Here is a 16,265-nt window from a genome sequence, read left to right on the forward strand (position 1 = left end):
TTAGATTCAATCAGTGCTTGCATGAATACCAAAGTAAATAAAAGTTTCCCTTCTTTAACTAAGCAGATTCTAGAGATTACTGCTGGTGTATTAGAACATAGAACAATACAGCACAGAACAGGCCCTTCGGCCCACGATGTTGTGCCGCACATTTGTCCTAGCTTAAGCACCTATCCATGTACCTATCCAATTGCCGCTTGAAGGTCACCAATGATTCTGACTCTGCCACTCCCACAGGCAGCGCATTCCATGCCCCCACCACTCTCTGGGTAAAGAACCTACCCCTGACATCCCCCCTATACCTTCCACCCTTCACCTTAAATTTATGTCCCCTTGTTGTCCAATTTTGTTGTCCATTCTATTAGTTACGGATGCCAATACTTTTGAATGATCTTTGTCTGTTTACTATTTTAAAGGAGCCAGAAGTTGAAATAACCAGGTGAGCATCCTTATTCTCCTTAAAATATCACCGAGAGAGTGAATGTATCATTGGCAACATTGAAGACTGACTGTATTCAGTGTAAATAACAACAGTAATCTCGATGCTCAGTCCTCTCTTGATTTAAATCTCAGAATCCTAGCAATCAGGATTGTTTTTATTTATTCACAGGATGTGGGCAGCACTGGCCAGGGCAGCAACTATGACTCATTCTCATTGCCCAGAGGGCAGTTAAGAGTCAACCACATTGCTGTAGGTCTGGCGTTACATATGGACCAGACCAGGTAAGGATGGCAGTGTCATTTCCCAAAGGACGTTAGTGAATCAAATGGGTTTTTACAATAATCATGGAATCATGATCATAGAAGTTTGGAATCCCAACAATGAGGAAGCAGGACATCTGTCCCATCTCGTCTAGTGATGTTCCGAAGAAGGCCTGCCTGGGATTTTTTCTGAGAGCTTTTGGTTACAAACCGAAATCCTATCTTAGAAACCTGGGAATGCTTGAGGGACAGACAGTTCCACCCTCTCAGTGAAAAGCTGGTACATGTTGAAAGTTGATCAATATATAGGGGACAAGGAGGGGAGTGCAGAACAATGGAACTGGTTTCAGATTGCTCTAGCAGAAAGTTGGCACAAACAAAGTGAGACAAATGACCTCCTTCTGTACTCTCGACTGCTTTTGTTCCAATGGAAGTTCCATAAAACATTACCAACTTTTCCTGTTGTGTCATTTAGGACAGTGAAGCTCAATCCATGCAAAGCGCATTTGTGATGATTACTTTCATTATGCTTGAACTTCTAAAAGTTTCAGATTCTTATGCAAGTTATATCGTACAAAAGGTGAAAGAAACAGATTAACATAGCTGTCTAGCTATACACGTAGATAAAGTCATTGGAATGTTTGATCACTTATCAAACCTATCACTTATTGAACACTTATGCTTTCTCTAGCCTCCTCCTTCTGAAAACAGAAGCTAATCTTACCCACTGTTTAATAATCTCTGAGACATGTACACACATTCCTGCTCAGTGATCTGACATATCAAAGGTGGGAATGATTACACAGGTCTTATCAATGTCAGATTTGTGTACTGGCAGGCCTCACTTCTTTCTCATCCTGCTTCAGAGTCTGAGTAGCTCCTTTGTTTAAACACAGTGGGGGGTTTGACAACTTATTTGTGAAGGTTTTGGGTTTAGGTCCCACTGCAGAACATAAGCGCTAAAAGTCAAAGCTGACACTTCAGTGTAACCCTGAGAATGTGTTGTTGGTTGGATGAAATAAAAATGGTAAATAAGACTGTAGACACAACAATGCTGGAGCAATGCTGAGTCTGTTCAAATATCACCCTGCTATTAATTCTATATGTAGCAAGTTTCATGTCTTAGTACTGAGTGAATACATTACAAATACTTTACAAATACATTAGGATAAAAGGGTAACTAGGGAGAGAATAGGGCCCCTCAAAGATCAACGAGGTAAAAACAATTACTAGGTAAAAACAATGACTGCAGATGCTGGAAACCAGATTCTGGATCAGTGGTGCTGGAAGAGCACAGCAGTTCAGGCAGCATCCAACAAGCAGCGAAATCGACGTTTCAGGCAAAAGCCCTTCATCAGGAATAAAGGCAGTGAGCCTGAAAGTGTGGAGAGATAAGCTAGAGGAGGGTGGGGGTGGGGAGAAAGTAGCATAGAGTACAATGGGTGAGTGGGGGAGGGGATGAAGGTGATAGGTCAGGGAGGAGAGGGTGGAATGGATAGGTGGAAAAGGAGCTAGGAAGGTAGGACAAGTCCAGACAAGTCATGGGGACAGTGCTGAGCTGGAAGTTTGGAACTAGGGTGAGGTGGGGAAAGGGGAAATGAGGAAACTGTTGAAGTCCACATTGATGCCTTGGGATTGAAGTGTTCCGAGGCGGAAGATGAGGCGTTCTTCCTCCAGGCGTCTGATGGTGAGGGAGCAGTGGTCAAGGAGGCCCAGGACCTCCATGTCCTCGGCAGAGTGGGAAGGGGAGTTGAAATGTTGAGCCACGGGGCGGTGTGGTTGATTGGTGCGGGTGTCCCGGAGATGTTCCCTAAAGCGCTCTGCTAGGAGGCGTCCAGTCTCCCCAATATAGAGGAGATGGCATCGGGAGCAACGGATACAATAAATGATATTAGTGGATGTGCAGGCAAAACTTTGATGATGTGGAAGGCTCCTTTAGGGCCTTGGATAGAGGTGAGGGAGGAGGTGTGGGTGCAGGTTTTACAGTTCCTGCGGTGGCAGGGGAAGGTGCCAGGATGGGAGGGTGGGTTGTAGGGGGGCGTGGACCTGACCAGGTAGTCACGGAGGGAACGGTCTTTGCGGAAGGCAGAAAGGGGTGGGGAGGGAAATATATCCCTGGTGGTGGGGTCTTTTTTGGAGGTGGCAGAAATATCAGCGGATGATTTGGTTTATGCGAAGGTTGGTAGGATGGAAGGTGAGCACCGGGGCGTTCTGTCCTTGTTACGGTTGGAGGGGTAGGGTCTGAGGGCGGAGGTGCGGGATGTGGACGAGATGCGCTGGAGGGCATCTTTAACTACGTGGGAAGGGAAATTGCGGACTCTAAAGAAGGAGGCCATTTGGTGTGTTCTGTGGTGGAACTGTTCTTCCTGGGAGCAGATACGGCGGAGGCAGAGGAATTGGGAATATGGGATGGCATTTTTGTCAGCAAGGCGGCCTTTGTGTGGAGCCGCGGGAGATGGGGCAGTTACTAAATGAGTATTTTGCATCAGTATTTACTGTGAAAAAGGACATGGAAGATATAGAATGTAGGGAAATAGATGGTGACATCTTGAAAAATGTCCATATTACAGAGGAGGAAGTGCTGGATGTCTTGAAAAGCATAAAAGTGGATAAATCCCCAGGACTTGAACAGGTGTACCCTCAAACTCTGTGGGAAGCTAGAAAAGTGATTGCCAGGCCTCTTACAGAGACATTTGGATCATCGATAGTCACAGGTGAGATGCCGGAAGACTGGAGGTTGGCTAACATGGTGCTACAGTTTAAGAAAGGTGGTAAGGAGAAGCCAGGGAACTATAGACCAGTGAGCCTGACCTCAGTGGTGGGCAAGTTGTTGGAGGGAATCCTGAGGGACAGGATGTACATGTATTTGGAAAGGCAAGGACTGATTAGGGATAGTCAGCATGGTTTTGTGCATGGGAAATCATGTCTCACAAACTTGATTGAATTTTTTGAAGAAGTAACAAAGATGATTGATGAGGGCAGAGCAGTAGATGTGATCTTTATGGACTTCAGTAAGGCGTTCGACAAGGTTCTGATGAAGGGCTCTGGCCCGAAACGTCAAATTTCCTGTTCCTTGGATGCTGCCTGACCTGCTGTGCTTTAACCAGCAACACATCTTCAGCTCTGATCTCCAACATCTGCAGACCTCACTTTTTGTTCGACAAGTTTCCCCATGGGAGACTGACTAGCAAGGTTAGATCTCATGGAATACAGGGAGAACTAGCCATTTGGATACAGAACTAGCTCAAAGGTAGATGACAGAGGGTGGTGGTGGACGGTTGTTTTTCAGACTGGAGGCCTGTGACCAGTGGAATGCCACAAGGATCGGTGCTGGGTTCACTACTTTTCATCATTTATATAAATGATTTGTATGTGAACATAAGAGGTACAGTTAGCAAGTGTGTCGATGACACCAAAATTGGGTGTGTATTGGAAGAAGATTACTTCAGATTACAATGGCATCTTGATCAGATGGGCCAAGGAGCTGAGAAGTGGCAGATGGAGTTTAATTCAGATAAATGTGAGGTGCTTCATTTTGGGAATGCAAACTTTAGCAGGTAATGGTAAGGCCCTCAGGAGTGTTGCAGAACAAAGAGACCTTGGAGTGCATGTTCATAGCTCCTTGAAAGTAGAGTTATAGGTAGATAGGATAGTGAAGAATGTTTTCAATGACTATTTCAGTGCAGCTCTCATCCTGACCTGGAAAAATTCATAAACTTTGCTTCCAGTTTCCATCCCTCCATCACCTTCACCTGCCTTCCTTTCCTTGACCTTTCTGTCTCCATTTCCAGCAATAGTCTATCCACTAATATCCATTCCAAGCCCACTGACTCCCACAGCTATCGGGACTATAGCCCTTCTCACCCCACGTCCTGTACGGACTCTATCCCTTTCTTTCAGCTCCTTTGTCTCCACCGCATTTGTTCTGATGAGGTCACTTTCCAAAGTGGTGCTTTTAATATGTGCTCTTTCTTCTCCAACCGTGGCTTCCCACCTACAGTTGTTGACAGGGCTCTCGACAGCATGTGGTCCATCTCCCACACCACGACCAGAACAAGGGTAGGGTCACCTTTTACCCCACCAGCCTTCACATGCAAAGAATAATCCTCTGCCATTTTCACCAACTCCAACACGACACCACCACTAAACACATCTTCCCTTCCCTCCTCTTGTCTGCATTCCGCAGAGGTCATTCCCTCCGGGACAATCTAGTCCACTCCTCCATCACACCTAACACCTCTCCCATCACACACGGCACCTTCCCATGCAATCACAGAAGGTGCAACACCTGTATGGTGGGTGGCACGGTGGTACAGTGGCTAGCACTGCTGCCTCACACTCCAGAGACCCGGGTTCACTTCCCGCCTCAGGCGACTGACTGTGTGGAGTTTGCACATTCTCCCCGTGTTTGCGTGGGTTTCTTCCAGGTGTCCAGTTTCCTCCCACAGTCCAAAAATGTGCAGGTTAGGTGAATTGGCCATGCTAAATTGCCTGTAGTTTAGGGGAATGGGTCTGGGTGGGTGCGCTTCGGTGGGTCGGTGTGGACTTGTTGGCTCGAAGAGCCTATTTCCACACTGTAAGTAACCTAATCTTTACCTCTTCCATGCTCATCATCCAAGGCCCCAGACACTCATTTCAGATTAAGCAGCGTTTCACTTGTACCTCTTTCAATTTGACCTATTGCATTCGTTGCTCCCAATGTGGTCTCCTCTATATCATAGAGACTGGATGATCACTTTGCTGAGCACCTTCGGTCTGTATGTAATCAGGTCTCGGACATTCCCGTGGCTTACCACTTTAGCACACAATCCTGCTCCCGTATTTCGCTGCTCGTTGGATGCTGCCTGAACTGCTGTGCTCTTCCAGCACCGCTGATCCAGAATCTGGTTTCCAGCATCTGCAGACATTGTTTTTCCCATACCCACATGTCTGTCCTTGGTCACATGTCTGTCCATGGTCACATGTTCTGTCCTTGGTCACATGTCTATCCATGGTCACATGTCTGTTCTTGGTCACATGTCTGTCCATGCCCACATGTCTGTCCTTGTCCTGCTGCAATGTTCCAGTGAAGCTCAACACAAACTGGAGGAACAGCATCTCATCTTCAAACTCGGCACCTTACAGCCTGCCGGTCTCAACATTGAATTCAACAACTTCAGATGATTATCCCATCTCGACCGCTCTGTCTTCATTCTGCTCTGCAATTTTATTTCATTTATTTTATTTACCTTTTTTTAATATATTTTTTCACTGTTCTGTACCTCATATTTCTTGACTGTCTCTCTCTCTCCCTCTCCCCACTCTCTCATCACCTTTTCCCTCTCCTCTTCCCCCCTTTGCTACCCTTCTCCCCTGTTTTCCATTTTGTCTCTGCTTCACCCATCGTCCCCATCCCCCACATAATTTGTCACATAGCACTGGCTTCAGCCTTGGTCATTCACAGCTCCTAATCCCCCTATAATCTCTCTATGCACTGTCATTATCACCTCTTTTTTGCTACCTTTGCTTCTGGAGCCATGACTCACCTTCTCTCAGCCTCGTATAAATACCTCCCTATTTCTCCCTTTTTTTTAGCTTTGACAAAGGGTCAGTTAGACTCAAAACGTCAGCTCTTTTCTCTCACTACGTACTGAGGTTCTACCTGTCCCCGGTGTAGCGAAGGACGGGCCTGACCTCGCTGCCGTGGAATGCTCCAAGTACTTGGACCGTTCTGTATCACCTGTCCTTCATGGAAAAGTTTATGAAGAAAAACACCTTTGACCACAAGTCCATCAGGAAGTGGTCAGCTTGTAGTGTCCTTGAGACCCTTTGGGAAAAGGAGAGGGTGCATCCCACCGAGCGGTTCCCTGAGCAGACTGTCAAAGCTTGGTGAGAATGGCTCTGCCTGTGAGATCCTTTATGCACTCGGTAAAAACAATGACTGCAGAAGCTGGAAACCATATTCTGGATTAGTGGTGCTGGAAGAGCACAGCAGTTCAGACAGCATCCAACAAGCAGCGAAATTGACATTATGGGCAAAAGCCCTTCATCAATTATTCCTGATGAAGGGCTTTTGCCCATAATGTCGATTTCGCTGCTCGTTGGATGCTGCCTGAACTGTTGTGCTCTTCCAGCCCCACTAATCCAGATCCTTTATGCACGCCTGGACTCTCAGTCGCACCGCACACTGCCCTCGATGTGGCTGCGGGGGGGACGAGACTGTCACACACCTCCTTCTGGAATGTGCCTATGCAGAAGAAGTCTGGAGAGGTATGCAGTGGTGTTTGTCGAGGTACGTCCCGAGCAGCCCGTGATGCGGGTCTCCGTGCTCTACGGCCTGTTCCCTGGGACGCACACCGAGACGAACATCAACTGCGCCTGGAGCATCATCAACACGGTGAAGGACGCTCTCTGGGCGGTCCGAAACCTGTTGATCTTCCAGCTGAGGGAGTTGACCCCGACTGAGTGTCGCAGACTGGCACATTCCAAGGTCCAGGACTACGTGTCGAGGGACGCACTGAAGCTTGGGGCAGCTGTCGCCAAGGCAGGTGGGGGGAAAGACCACCGTGTAACATCTGCCTGCCTAAGAACAGGAGGCCCATGCAGTCATTTGGGCTCCTCAGCTAAAAATACAGACCTGTACATAGAAATGATTTCTCTGTTTCGGTATGCAAAGAAATGAAATGTTTACATATGTATGGCATGTCCAATTGTACAGATCATCAAAATATTTTATGAATAAAGTATATTTTTGAAATAAAAAAAAAGCTCTTTTCTCTCCTTATAGATGCTGCCAGCATCTTCTCTTTTGGTTAGTGAAGAAGGTGTTTGGTATACTTCCCTTTATTAATCAGAGTATTGAGTACAGGATTTGGGAGGTCATGTTGCGGCTGAACAGGACGTTTGTTAGGCCACTTTTGGAATATTGCATGCATTTCTGGTCTTCTTTCTATCGGAAAGGTGTTGTGAAATTTTAAAGGGTTCAGAAAAGATTTACAAGGATGTTGCCAGGGTTGGAGGATCTGAGCTACAGGGAGAGGCTGAACAGGCTGGGGCTGTTTTCCCTGGAACGTCAGAGGGGTGATCTTATAGAGGTTTACAAATCACGAGGGTCATAGATAGGATAAATAGACAAAGTCTTTTCCCTGGGGTGGGCGTGTCCAAAACTAGAGGGCATAGGTTTAGGGTGAGAGGGGAAAGATATAAAAGAGACCTAAGGGGCAACTTTTTCACTCAGAGGGTGGTACGTGTATGGAATGAGCTGCCAGAGGAAGTGGTGAAGGCTGGTACAATTACAACATTTAAAAGGCATCTGGATGGGTGTATGAATAGGAAGGGTTTGGAGGGATATGGGCTGGGTGCTGGCAGGTGGGACTAGATTGGGTTGGGATATCTGATTGGCATGGACGGGTTGGATCGAAGGGTCTGTTTCCATGCTGTACATCTCTATGACTCTAATATAACCATCACTGTATGAGTACTGTATGTGCACACCACAAGTTGAGTGAACAGGGCAAGCTGTCTCAGTTCCAACTGTGCATGCCACAATGTCCCAGCACTGTCTGTAAACATCAGAATTCACTATTCCACTGCTAACGTTGTGTACAATATTTAATCACAATATGGAGTATTCATACCCGAGCAATAGGACTGTATCCTTGCTGGGTTCTGTATACTCTCAGACATGCTGGCATAATACTAACTGTCTATTTAACTGGACATATTCTGTTAGTGCAACAAACAAAATTCACTGTCTGATTATTTTCTGTACAATTAAACATTCTAGTATGAATTTGAACACAAAAATGGACAAAAAGATCAACTGGTTCAGTAATTCACAATACAGCCCATATTCATGATCCAAATCCTCCGTCATATAATATGTACAGAGAGGCAACAAAGAGACAAAACACTTCAGACTAATTTAGGGATGAAAATTCTGGAAAATTTCCTCTCCAATTCCTGAAACCAATTAAGTAAGACCCAAGTAATAGCAGCAATTAATGTCAAGAGCTGCAACTCCCTCTCACTCAGCTTCCACTTTGTGAGATGTCCCAAATCTGCAAAGGCATTTCTGTGAGTGTGCACCTGTTTCTATTCACGCTAACTGGTCACATACGACAGGATTACACTGTTTTGTAAAGGACAGTCTCTCTGTGAGGACAATCACTACCATCAAAATCTGCTTCCTAACTCAATGTGACTGCCTGTCAAAGAGGAGGCTGATTCATTGTGGTCTCCTGAAATGAAAGAGTAATGGTATTCCAGCCTGGTGGATTGAATAGTTGAGGAAAAACTGTCAGTCAGCTCGCAACATAAAGACAGGATTTTAACTTGGCAGTTAAATTAAAAAGTTTCATTCTCAATACAGCAATGCAGAAATATTGAAAGTAAACATTTTAATTTGAGTGCCGTTTTCAGCAATGGAAGCCTCCCCTGATACAAAAGCAAAACAACCTTGAAAAAAAATGTGTATATTATTCTTGGCTCTGACCCCTGATTAGTCCAGACATCGCAATGAAATCATTGCTCTGATGGGTCCTCTGATAGATGGTCACCTGTACCCCCCGGCTGCTCTGCTTTGTGGAGAGTTTGTTGAACCTCCATTTGCTGGATGCCATGATCCCACATCTTGTGCCTGATTTATGTTTCCTACTGCTATCCCAAACGGAAGCAGTGTGAGGCTCCCTGGCTGTCATGAAAAGCAGCCAGGAACAAGTAGGCTGGTTTTTCTTTGAATGGATTCGGCTAACAAAAAACCACAGCAGTATATACTGCTCAGGCAAGAGTTATCAGGTTTAATAATTCTGCAGCCAACAATGCCCTTTCCTAGAGTTTAACAAGATATTAAATCAGCAAAGCTAGTTTTTCTCAACTCACAGCTTTGGAAATTGCAATCTGATTCTACAACTTAACATTTATTCATCTCTTTATTCTAAGCTGATGTATTGTTTTTCTTAATGAATAGATACAAGATGAGATTACAAAAGTTCTTTACATTGAGCGTGACTGAAACTTGGAATTCTCTGTCCTAAGCCATTGCTAAAGAAAAGTTCTGAACTTTTTTTAACACGGAATCTGATAGTTACTGAAAAGAAAGGAATACTCATGATCAAGCCAGAAAGTAGCATGAGATTGGATCAGTCACATGTAAAACAAACATTGGTGTTGACTTTTCAAATAAATGTACTGTGGATGGTTAAAATCTGAAATAAATAAACAGAAAGTTCTGGAGAAACTCAGCAGGTCTGGCAATATCTGTGAAGAGAGAAACAGAGTTAACGTTTCAAGTGCAGTCTGGTCATATTCACATCCGCATTGACTTTGATTGGCCAAGTGACCTGTTATGTAGAGTCCAGAAATTATAACATGATTGTAGTGAATGATGCTTGTTAAGTCTCTATGAACATATGGTGACAGTCTTGTCTTGGTAACAATGTGGTCTCTGAAGTCCAGGTCCACTCCAAACATGTGACCATATCATTTCCATTGAATTTGTGCAGTAACAAAGTAATGCCACACTGTCTGAGCACTGCATTTTGGATTAGCTGTTCCTTTGAGCTCTAATAACTTTATGAGTTAAGTATAAAAGACCCAGCATTACTATTCAAAATAGTTATCGGGATTTTCACCAAGCACTGGCCAACATTTATCTCTAACAGTTTATCTTCTTGCTCTTTGTGGGATCTTGTGTGAAAATTAGCTGTTAGGTTTTCTTAATTGACAATCCTTCAAATATATTGAATGAAGTGCTTGAGACGCCCTGACTATGAAAGCCACCAGATAAATAGAAGTTCTTCTGATTAACAATTCATGATTAAATCTTATGTTGCACAGTCTCAGATTTAAAATGCCAGGAAAGTGGATGTGATGAATGTCACATCAGCCATGATCCTATTGAATGATGGAGCAGGCTTGATGGGCTAAATGGCCTCCTGCTGTTCCTATTTCTTATAGTTTTATGGCTATTGGCAATATTACAATTGTTCTCACTGTTAAAAATCACACAACCACAGGTTACAGTCCAACAGGTTTATTTAGAAGCACTAGCTTTTGGAGCGTTGCTCCTTCATCAGGTGGTTCTCAGATTCATTTTGAGCAATGCAAAATGGGCACAACATGAGTACAAAATATTCAGGAATGAAGATAATGTACAAGTTAAATGGAAGAGATCTTGGGGTTGTGTGTGATACATTGACATGAGCAACAATGCTGGTGGCAGTGAATGAAACAAATCAGGCTGTGGGATCTGTCAAAAAGGTTGATATTGAATTGAAATAGTGGCACAATTCTAAATCATATACAAGTCCTTTCAGAATACCATGTACTGCACTGATCATCACATGACAAAAATGATATTGCAGCTATTGAATGATACAGAAAAGCGTGACCAGCCTGACTCAGGAACTGGATTGTGGGGAGTGATTATTTTGAACTAAGGATGTTCTTAGCAGTTTAGAGGTAGCATTACTGTTCCTCAGAGGATTCTAAAAAGGATTAGACAATGTTACAATTATAAGGTGCTTCACCTATCCAATGAATAAGAACAACCTGTAATTGCTGGGGAACAAACTCAAAATTAACCTGACAAAAATTTGGGTTGGATTTTAAGCTGTTTCCCTCCCATACCCCTACCAGCAATTCTAAAGGTGGGAAAGGTTTGTAAAATGCAACACTTTGTTTTTGCCCCTGCCTTCCTACTCTTTCCAAACTGTCTCCAATTTTATGGTGGGCAGGAGAGGCATCCAGCAGTCTGCCTCCCCTTGGACTCCTTAACTGGTGAATTAATTATCTCCCTTTGTCTCACTGCTGTTTTATAGGAGGCCTACACCACTTGGTTGTCCTCAGCAGGAGGAGCTTGTTTGAGGATTACCCTGTGTCCATTGCAGGCAGCCTGTTTCTTAAGGTCCTACGTCTGATTTAGTTCTTCCCCTAGCCTCTCAAATACATCTCCCCCCCATGTACTTTGTTTTAATAAATTCACAGGATGATGCATTACTGGGAACGAGGGTTTTTCTCATTAGAGCGAAGAAGGATGAGAGTTGACTTGATAGAGGTGTATTCAATGTTGAGAGGCATAGTTATAGTGGATAGCCAGAGACATTTTCCCAGGGTGGAAATGTCTATCACGAGGGGGCATAATTTTAAGGTGATTGGAGGAAGGTTTAGGGGAGATGTCAGAGGTAGGTTTTGTACGCAGAGAGTGGTGGGTGCATGGAATGCGCCGCCAGCAGTGGTAGTAGAGTCAGAGACATTAGGGACATTTAGCGACTTTTGGACAGGCTCATGAAGGATAGTAAAATGAAGAGTATGTAGGTCAGTTTGACTTTAGAGTAGGATAAAAGGCCGGCACAACATAATGGGCCGAAGGGCCTGTACTTTGCTATACTAATCTATGTTTTACATTCTCTGCAGCTGAGTGGCTTCTCAATGTGAATCTGACTTAGAACATTCGATGAGTTTGAAAACCAGCCTGTATGTGAATTTAGGTTGGAAATACCCACAAGGCACTGAAATATGAGCAAGTGTTGACAATCTAAATTCAGAACAAGTGCCATTTGTTCCATAATATAGCACAGTTCTTACACACAATTCTAAACTAGATATGAACTGTACTTCTTGATTTCTCTGTCTGAAGGAAGATCTAATGCACTGCAATGAAATCTACCCTGGAGGAGAGCAAAGCAGCAGCGATCAAGTTGACCCTGGCTGGGGAAAAGATTAAACCCCTGGGCTGTTAGCACCAGTCATTTTATTTCAGGCATCCAGACAATGGGGCCAGCTAGTCATACAAGGCATCTGAGTTGTTCTGGCAAACTATACTTTTTCCAGGATTTTGTAGCCTGAAACAATGGATAATAATGGTGAAGCCACACAGCCAACTATGAACCTTTCCCACTCTTACTGCCTGCCATCAACATGTGCTGGACAGATTTACAAGGTGATCCTTGACTTTCTTGCCTTATTATGATCACACCGCCTTAGTCTTCACGTTCTGAAATGGGACTTGGACCCAAGATACTTGAGAAGGTGACAAAACTGGTGGATGAAGGTTAGGCGGTTGATGTGGTGTATATGGATTTCAGTAAGGCAATTGGTAAGATTCCACATAGTCGGCTATTGCACAAAACAAGGAGTTTTGGGATTGAAGGTGAGTTAGCAATTTGGATCAGAAATTGGCTAGCTGAAAGAAGACAGATGGTGGTGGTTGATGGGAAATGTTCATCCTGGAGCTCAGTTGTCAGTGGTATACACCACAAGTTTCTGTTTTGGGGCCACTGCTGTTTGTCATTCTTAGAAACGATCTGGATGTGAGTGTGGAAGGATGGGTTAGTAAATTTGCAGACAACATTAAGGTAGGCAGAGTTTTGGATAGTGCTGAAGGATGTTGTGGGTTACAGAGGGACATAGATAAGATGCAGAGCTGGGCTGAGAAGTGGCAAAAGGAGTTTAATGTGGAAAAGTGTGAGGTGGTTCACTTCGGAAGAAGTAACAGGAATGAAGAGTACTGGGCTTTTAGTAAAATTCTTGGCGGTGTAAATGAGCAGAGAGATCTCAGTGCAATGTGCATAAATCCCTGAAAGTTGCCACCTGGTTGATAGGATTGTTAAGAAGGCATATGGTGTGTTGGTGTTTATTGGTAGAGGATTGAGTTTTGAAGCCACGAGGTCATGCTTCAGCTGTACAAGACACTGCTAAGACTGGACCTGGAGTGTCGTGTGCAGTTCTGGTCACCGCATTATAGGAAGGATGTGGAAGCTTTGGAAAGGGCTCAGAGGAGATTTACTAGGATGTTGCCTGGTATGGAGGGAACGTCTTATGAGGAAAGGCTGAGGGAACTGAGGCTGTTTTCATTAGAGAGAAGAAGGTTGAGACGTGACTTAATAGAGACATATAAAATAATCAGAGGGTTAGATAGGGTGGACAGCGAGAGCCTACGTCCAAGCATGGTGATGGCAAGCACGAGGGGGCATAGCTTTAAATTGAGGGGTGATAGATATAGGACAGATGTCAGAGGTACTTTCTTTACTCAGAGTGTAGTAGGGCTGTAACGGCCTGCCTGCAACAGTAGTAGATTTGTTGACGTTAAGGGCATTTAAATGAGTATTGGACATACATAGGGATAATAATGGAACAGTGTAGGTTAGATGGGCATCAGATTAATTTTGCAGGTTGACGCAACATCGAGGGCTAAAGGGCCTGTACTGCGCTGTAACATTCTATGTTCTATGTTCTATGCTGCCCTCAAAGTAAAAGACATCTACAACACAGATATTGGTTAAGATATGTTAGTAAAAACATGCTCAACTGCATGACTTTGGATACTGGTTAACTTCTCCAGTGTTACCAGTTGTACTGCACCCAATCTGTCTGCTGAATTATATCCTTCATATAAATAGTTGTATTAGCTGTGCTGATAATTCATTGTGATTTGTAAATATCAGCTTCAGGAGGCTGCAGCAGTATTTACAGTAGAAACATCCTTCGCTCTCTTAAAATTTACCAAAGACCCACGATAACTCAGGTGAAACTTTCAAAGCCTTTTTTCTGGCATCAGAAAGCTTGTCACAGAGTATATAATGTGTATTCTGTCAGAAATCGTCTACCATTGCACTAGGAAGTTAAAATCTTTGCCAAGTAATTGATGAATGACTTATGTATCATGTTATGATAAACCAAAACCACTAATTTGTGTAAAATGCACAGATCAAGGGTTTTTCAATAGAGAGGAAGTGAGGACTACAGATGCTGGAGATCAGAGCTGAAATTGTGTTGCTGGAAAAGCGCAGCAGGTCAGGCAGCATCCAAGGAGCAGGAGAAGAAGGGCTCATGCCCGAAACGTCGATTCTCCTGCTCCTTGGATGCTGCTTGACCTGCTGCACTTTTCCAGCAACACATTTTCAGTTCTTCAATAGAGAAGTCATTAGGAGAGCTTGCTGATCTCCATTTGTTGAAATAAGAACAAAATAGGGGAACAGAATGAATCAACAATAACAACAATAACCTGACAGAGTAGATCACATCAAACACTCTCTGTTAAATACATGACCAATCTTTCATACTCATCGAGCAAAAAGACTTCAAAATAACACTCTGAAACTGTAATTTTTATTTGTAGGATCCAATCATAGTCATTTTCCTTTGATTTTATCTGTAACTTTTAAAATGATTTATTACCATTAAGTGATCCTTCTTTTTGTACTGTAACTGTCTATTTAAAAGATGTAGTTGTTCTGAATGGAGAGCAGCCATTAATAAGCATACAGAATTTTCCACAATGTATTTGTATCTGTGAACATCTCTGTCACTTCACAATTTTCTCTGATTCTAAGGATCACAGACAAAACCATACTTCTATGAAATTCAAATTTTGTCATCTGCTTTGGAAGGGTTTTAAACTAATTTTCTCTAGCACAATAGCTTCCTGTTCTGGATTACAAATCCAGATTACTATCACACGAATACCTCTCAGACTGACTTTCATACTTATTCTTGCTCCATCAGATAATTTAGCAACCTTACAATTGATCCCTTTAACCAAGTTATTGAAAGGGATTGTAAATAATTGAGGCCCCAGTACTGATCCCCTTAGCAAATTATTTGCCACACCTTGCTAAACCCCAAAAACTACCCACTTTTGCCAAATCCTTACTTCATATTAGCAAATCAATCCTTTATTCAAGCTGTTATATCAACCCATATGAGTTCTTATTTTCAATAGTAACCTTTGATGTGCACCTTGTCAAATGAACGAAGTGTGTAATCTCCCTGTGTTGCAGCTACTAAAAATCCTGCTTGAAGCTGGAACTTATTCGTTACAGTGCTGTAGCTACTGGGCAGCCACACATTTATTCTTTGCTCGAAAGTTTTTAAAAAAGTAACTATAATGATGTGTGCAGCATTTGGCAGATCAGGAATTAAACCACAGAGCGACTTCTGGGTTCTGTGATTTTAATCTTGCCAAAATCCCAGTTGTAATTAAACACCCTGTTCACAAGAACTACTTGTGAAAACAACATACTTAAATGGAAAAAGATTGTGTTCAGTTTCCTTTATATTTCAGAAGAATTACAATTCTGTGATAAAACAAGCTCAAATGTTATCTGATTGAGAGCAGGCTGTGAGATATAATAACCATTTCTGTAAACACTACCAACTTCACCAGCTGCTGTATTTCCATGGACTTGTTTGGAAAGAGATACCACAGGAGGATTTGATGAGCAAGTACATTGAGTATAATTAGGCGTAGGAAGCATAGACATTGCCTAGCTCTGTATTACTAAAATTCTGTGACATTAATTATATCATTCATTTCATACTATCAAATATATACTGCCTGCTGTCAAATGCCATGCAAGGTTTTAACTGTTTGAAAATCTAAAGCTCATTCAAGTTAAAATTAGTCAAATATTCATAAAATAGACATTATTAAGCAAAGTGATAGGCTGGTGCTTTCTGCCAGAACATCCCTCAAACAGAGATTTTATCATCCCCAAGGAGGTACTGGCTGGAGGTAAGCTGAAGAAGCAAAACAAAAAGGGAAGTCAAGATAGTTTATGACATTGTTGCATGACATGCACTGA

Source organism: Hemiscyllium ocellatum, chromosome 13 (assembly GCF_020745735.1).
Source record: "Hemiscyllium ocellatum isolate sHemOce1 chromosome 13, sHemOce1.pat.X.cur, whole genome shotgun sequence".
NCBI classification, from domain to species: Eukaryota; Metazoa; Chordata; class Chondrichthyes; order Orectolobiformes; family Hemiscylliidae; genus Hemiscyllium; species Hemiscyllium ocellatum.